Source organism: Rhincodon typus, chromosome 37 (genome assembly GCF_021869965.1).
Source record: "Rhincodon typus isolate 14 chromosome 37, sRhiTyp1.1, whole genome shotgun sequence".
Classification (NCBI taxonomy): domain Eukaryota; kingdom Metazoa; phylum Chordata; class Chondrichthyes; order Orectolobiformes; family Rhincodontidae; genus Rhincodon; species Rhincodon typus.
This window is the reverse complement of record NC_063368.1, coordinates 12,589,971-12,596,256: the sequence shown is the minus strand read 5'-3', so window position 1 is coordinate 12,596,256 and position 6,286 is coordinate 12,589,971. Positions and strand designations below refer to the sequence as shown.

Here is a 6,286-nt window from a genome sequence, read left to right as displayed (position 1 = left end):
AACATCAGCTTTCCTGCTCCTCTGATGCTGCTTGGCCTGCTGTGTTCATCCAGATCTACACCGTGTTATCTCAGATCCTCCAGCATCGGCAGTTCCTACTATCTCTGCAACTCTTTGTTTTCATCACATGCTTATTTTTCTGCCTGAATATTGTTGGGAGTGTCCTGGAGACTTCAGGGCATTCTGGGAGGGTTGGCAATGTTAAAATCAAACAGGATTTTTAGATACTAATAATAACCTAGTGGTCAGTCAGAACCCTTACTAAAAGGTCATATAGAAAACCCTCCGCAGATCGAGCAACTTCCATGGAGAGAGAATTGGGCACTGTCTTCATCCAGTGGCTTAATAGTGGAGCTGGGATCTTCACATTTTTAAGAACATCTCTCAGTTTGTTTAAATTATCTTTTTACAGGGTTGCTGCATTCCACAGAGGGTTCAGGACATTGCTCCTACCTGTGGTGCTGATTGGATGTTGGAATAATCCTGAGCAGTCCCAAAATTGCCAGATTCCTAATCTGAATCTTTTCCCCATTTCCCCAGGAATATTCTAATATTTGCGTCAGTCCTAGTCAGAATATAGAAATTGGTTGGTTCAATTGTTCACGAAATCTCCTGTCACCTCTACCTTCCATCAGCTCTCTCTCTCTCTCTCTATCACCACCTCCTTTGAGAGATTGAGGAGACTGGGCCTGTGTCATCTAGGGTTAAGACAAATGAAAGGTGACCTCTTTGAAACAATGTTCTTACAGAGCTTGACGGGGTAGATGCAGGGAGGATGTTTTCCATGGCTGAATGGGGAGTCTAGATTAAGGGGATAGAGTCTCCAAATAAGGGGGAGGTGATTTAGGACTGAGATGAGAAGGAATACTCCAAAGGTAGTAGGTCTTTGGAATTCTCCAGCCAGAGGACTGTGGAGGCTCAGCCACTGAATAAGTTCAAGACAGTAATCATTGGATTTATAGATATTAGAGAGATTAATGGCATTTGTTGCCTATCCATAATTGCTCCTAACTGAGTGTCATGCTTGACCATTTGAGAAGGTAGTTAGGAGTCAGCCACATTGCTGTGGGTCTGAAGTCACATGTAGACAAAACCAGGTAAGAGTGGCAGGTTTCCTTTCCTGGAAGACATTAATGAATCAGGTGGCTTTTTGATGATAGTTTCATGGGTCCCACCACCAAGACTAGCTTCAAATTCCAGCTACTGTGGTGGGATTTGAACTCATATCCTTAGAACAATGACCTCAGCTGCTGGATTGCTAGTCCAGTGACGTTGTCACAGTGCTATCATCTCGCCTGTCCCTCTGAATGTTAGGGCAGTCTTGATGAGGCCTAATTCATAAGTTCTTAGGTTCTCCTTTCTCTTTATCTAAAGGCAATGTGATAAATCTAGAACCAGGAGTTGAGTTGTGAAACTAAATGTCTTTGCTAGAAGAGTATATGTGCTGTGGCTACAGTTGGAGCTTTCAGGTCTGATATTGATAGGTCGAGGTATTAAGGCATTGCTGTGGCTATGGAGTCATATGTAGATCAGACCAGGTAAGGATGGTAGTTTCCTACCCAAAGATCATTAGTGTCAGCCCCATGAGTGAGGATTGTGCAAGAATACAGATGTGCCAAAGCATAGGTAGATTCTCAGCTCCTGAGCCTGTTACACCCTTTAATTAGACGAAATCTTACTCCTTGCACCTTCATTTGCTTCCTATCTTTTTAAACACTCATCAAACAAGTCTAAGAACTTCAGGTTTCAAATTTTCATTTGACCTTCAGCCTCATCAGTTTCGTGAGGGGAGAGATTTTCAGATTTCCACCTCTATTTGGTGTGAAGTGAAGAAGTACCTCCTGACATTGCACCTGAATCTGCCTTGCTCCAGCTTCTCTCTCTCTCAATCTCTCAACCCTGACAAATCCTTTACTCACCTTACACACTACAATTTGATCATCTTATCATCTGTACTCAAGTCTCTCTTATCCAACTGACTCATCCTGACTTAACCCTTTCAGCACTGGTACAATTCTAATGAATCTGCAACTGTACCCTTTCCACAAACCTGTAAGTTACCCAGACCTGAACACAGATACTCAAGATGGGGTTTGATTAGAGCCTTACATAAAATTTAGGGAATGAGGGCATTGTGTAATCTCCCTGAGCTATTAAACCAGAGGCCCAGGCTAATGCTCTAGGGACTTGGGTTCTATCCCAATATGGCAGTTGGTGGATTTAAATTAAATTAATTAAAAAATTTAGAATTGAGAGCTAGCCTCAGTACTGGTGAGACAACTATCAATTGTGATTTTAAAAATCCAGCTGGCTCACTAATGACTGTTATGAAAGGAAATCTGCCATCCTTACCTAGTCTGGCTAGCATGTGACTCCAGATCCACAGCCATGTGGTTGTCTATTGACTGCTCTCTGAATTGGCAAAACAAGCCAGTTCGTTCATGGTTAATTAGAAATGGGGCATAAATGCTGGCCCAGCCTATGATGCTCTAATCCTATGAAAGAATAAGAATAAAGTAACTCCCACTCCTTTGTTTTCCTTGTTGAGATAAAGACAAGGGAAGTCTATTCAGAAAGAACTCTCAAAAAGGAATTGAAGAAATGCTTGAAGGGGAAATCATTGCAGATATCAGAGGTAATTGAGACTAATGCATATCCCTCGCAGAGAGTCCGTGCAGACATGATGGGCCAAATGACAACCTTCAATACCACATGATTCTACATTTCTATAGTTATTAAAATGTAACTATTTCACTAGTCTTTTTTCATTATTTTTGTATTCATACTCTGTAGGTCTAGCTTTCTGGATCTAAGGAGGAACAAGTCAAAGATGTCAAAGAACTGACCACAGATAGCAACAATGTGACCAAATGGGAGGGAATGGAAATAGACAGTACTTAGTGATTTGAAAGGAGAGATGATAAATTGTTAGACAAGAAACTATGGGAAAGAAGTGGAAGTTTAAAAGAAAATAACATTCAATATGTGGACAAAGGTTTGTGAAGAATCAGCGTCTGGCAACAGCTGTTGGCAACTTTCGATAAATTCCTTTGTAATATTTTAAGAGGTACCCTGCATACCTGAGGAAATGATCAAGACCAAAACATGGGGGAGAAACTAACAAGTGTCAGTGGTCACCAGTCGAATGTGTCTTTTTCATTTTCCTGGTCTTCTCTATCTGTTTCTCTTTCTTATCCTCATTTTTGTTTTGAAAATAAATCTTTTTAATTAAGTTATATTGAATTTACAAGCATTTTACTTGCTACTTCTCACTGGAGTTTAACAGAAAGCAGGCACTAGCTATGGAGGTACAGCCATCCCATCATTCAATGGGATAGTGAAAGCCCTCTACTAAATCTACGTGGTGTGCAGGTTTAATAGAGGGCATTCCCTGTCTCTAGACTCTCTTTTACATCTGATCCTCTGCGTTTTTTTGAGCTAAACTAATTAGCAGGACATTTGCAGCAAGACTTTCAGGAAATGTTTGTTACACGACTTCACAATTACTGTGATTAACTTTAAGTTTAGTGCCTTTCGCTTTGCAGGCTACTGTATTATGTGCATAGAAAGATCCCAGAAAAATGAGAGGTGACTGACTGGTTGGTTTGTTTCCTGTCTGTTGGCTGATAGTTACATATCATAGTCCATGGAAAATCACCCTTTCATTTTCTGATAAAAGATACGAGGTCTTTAACATTCACCCTTATCCAAATGTCTTTATTTCAGAAATCGGAGTAACTGAAATTACCAGATCAGGTAATTGACCCAGAAGAGGAAAAGGATCCCTTGGGGTGGAAGAAGAAAGCTGTTGTTAAAATACGCAGATCCTTACTTTCGTGTTTAATTTGCTAAGATCAACCTGGGAATCACGACCTTGCTTTGCTGCTCACCGCCACACGAGGTCCTCAGACGAGCAAAGATGAATAAACCTGCGGCGTAATGTTTTGGCCGTTACAGTAATTCTGTAATGCTGTGTATATACCGCCAGATGGCAGAGCAGATCAATGAAAGTTGCACAGTTCCTGCATTGTGCAGAGAGCAAATGTTTCCGCAAACCGGGCGAGTTCCTTAATTTTCCTGAATATCAGTATTGACGGGGATACTGAGGAATATTTGAATATAGACATGGAGTTTCCCATGGAGTTTGTCAGCAGTGACAAGGGACCCTGGGGTAGTGTGTGAATATTAAAGCCAGGTCCCCGGGAGATTGTGTCAGTGTTTACAAGGGGGTTTGGGGAGTGTGTCAGTACTTCCAGGGGGTCCCAGGGAGTGTTAGTATTTACAGGGGTCCCCTAGGGAGTGTATCAGCATTTACGGGGTCCCGGGGAATGTGTCAGTATTAACAGGGGTCCCCAATAGGATGAAGTTGAAAATCTACAACATAAATAGGTTTGTGGACGGTGAAGGATATTTGTTGACATAGCCCCTGTTTGGTCCAGCTCTTAGTCACAGATACCGAATCTAAAGATTAACATGTTTAATGTGAGCTCCTGGTGAATAAACCATTCTCTCACTGTGACCTGGTCTGCTCGAGTCCACTCAAGGGCAGCCCTCCCTGACTTGGTGCTCACTGTGTAAATGCTGTGTCAGAGCAGGGCCCCTGCCTGTTGCTAAACTTCAAATGGCTTTGGGGCTGTTTTTACTCCACGACTCCATCAGTAATGGCAAATCTCCAACCCTACATTCACCCCCGACCCAACCTTTCCCCTACCCTTCCATTCCCATTCCGATGGGAAAAACGGCTGAAAAAATCCTGGCACCACTCAGCGGAACAAAGGTCACGAACCCGACCCTGGTTCTCTCTCTCCCAACCCTTGTACCAGTGTGATAACTGGGAACGCTGGGACAAGGGATGGATGAGGAAGAGCCTCTGGGAATCTGGGAAAGGATTAATTGACGAAAGCTGGGAATAAAAAAAACTCATCGTCTCTTTCCCTGGAGGAAACTCACGCGGAGCGAAAAAAAATGCCAGTAGGGACTATTTGGGTTGAATGACCTTTTTTATGTTGTGCCTTTTCGGGGCCATCGTCTGAACCTGAATAAAGATTTATATTTGAAAGGAATTGTGAGAGAGACTTTTCTCATATCACATAAACTTCTGGGAGAATGAATCAGTCTCGAAGTGGAGGGAACGAGGCAAAGAGGGAGTGAGCTGGACTCAGTGAAAGCCTCGCGATTCATCTTCTATGGGAATGCCTGAATCTTCCACTGACTTCTGGTGTGAAGATGTTTGCATTTATCAATCACCTTTCACATCCTCAGCATGGTATCTTCCCAGGTGACCGCTCCTGGTACCTTGTAGCATTTACCACCTCAATCAGTCTGTGGTACTGGGTGAGGGTTGTTTAAGGTCGTTCACTGCCACCAATCATTTGTCTTTGCTTTGTCTGGGGTCCACCTAGAGATTAGTGGTACAGGATAAAGAAAGATGGGTTCTGAGATAACAAGAAGGTTTATTGTATGATAGCAGTAAGTACAATTACATTTGGTCAGTATAATGACTGGCACCTGGTACAGATACATCTGCTCCCTCCAAAAGCTCGAGTCAAATTCCTTGTCTCCATCCACAGACTGTGTGAGAGCTCAGGGGAATGGTGGAGCCAATGTAACGTGAACATTAACCCCTTCAGAATCATTAACTTACACAACACTCAGGGTTTACCAATATGCTTTACTGCCAATCAATCACTTCCAAAGGCAAGCCACTGTTGTAATGGAAGAAGGGTTGTCGCCAATTCTGTGCACAGCAAGATCCCACAAGCAACAGTGTGGCCAGCAGGGCATCCGCCAGCTTCAAAACTTCACAGTGGCAGTGTTGTGTCCCATCCACAAGATGCACTGCAGCAACTCATTTGGTTTCCTTCAATGGCACATTCCAAACATGCAATCTCTACAATCTCAAAGGAGAAAAGCAGCAGATATGTGGAAACATCACCCTCCATGTTCCCCTCCAAACCACTCAGCACCTAGACTCAGAAATATATCACTGTTCTTTCACTGTCACTGGGTCAAAATTCTGGAATTGCCTCTTTAATAGCAATGTGCGTCAACCTACAGCACATGGACTACAACATTTCAAGAAGGCAGCTCAACACCACCTTCTCAAGGGGCAACTAGGGACAGGGCAATAAATGCTCACAAATAAAAAGAACTCACTCAGGGTAATGTGTCAATGTTCAGGAAAACTGGAGCTTTCTGTACAACCCCTTCCTCCCTCACAACTCCCAACCTACACAAAGAGTTGTTAGGGCTAAGGGGTATAATAAAAAATGTTGAAATGGCGTGA

The 6,286-nt window shown here is 42.8% G+C and overlaps 1 long non-coding RNA gene across 2 annotated transcripts in view; it reads left to right on the top strand.

Annotated features, from left to right (window-relative positions):
- The window catches only part of LOC125487160, an 18,388-nt gene extending 13,329 nt beyond the window's left edge, over window positions 1-5,059 (top strand). For both annotated transcript variants that reach the window (XR_007265682.1, XR_007265681.1), the window contains exon 3: window positions 3,727-5,059. This is a non-coding gene — a long non-coding RNA (uncharacterized LOC125487160). The remainder of the gene's footprint in view (window positions 1-3,726) is intronic.
- Window positions 5,060-6,286: the final 1,227 nt, after the last annotated feature.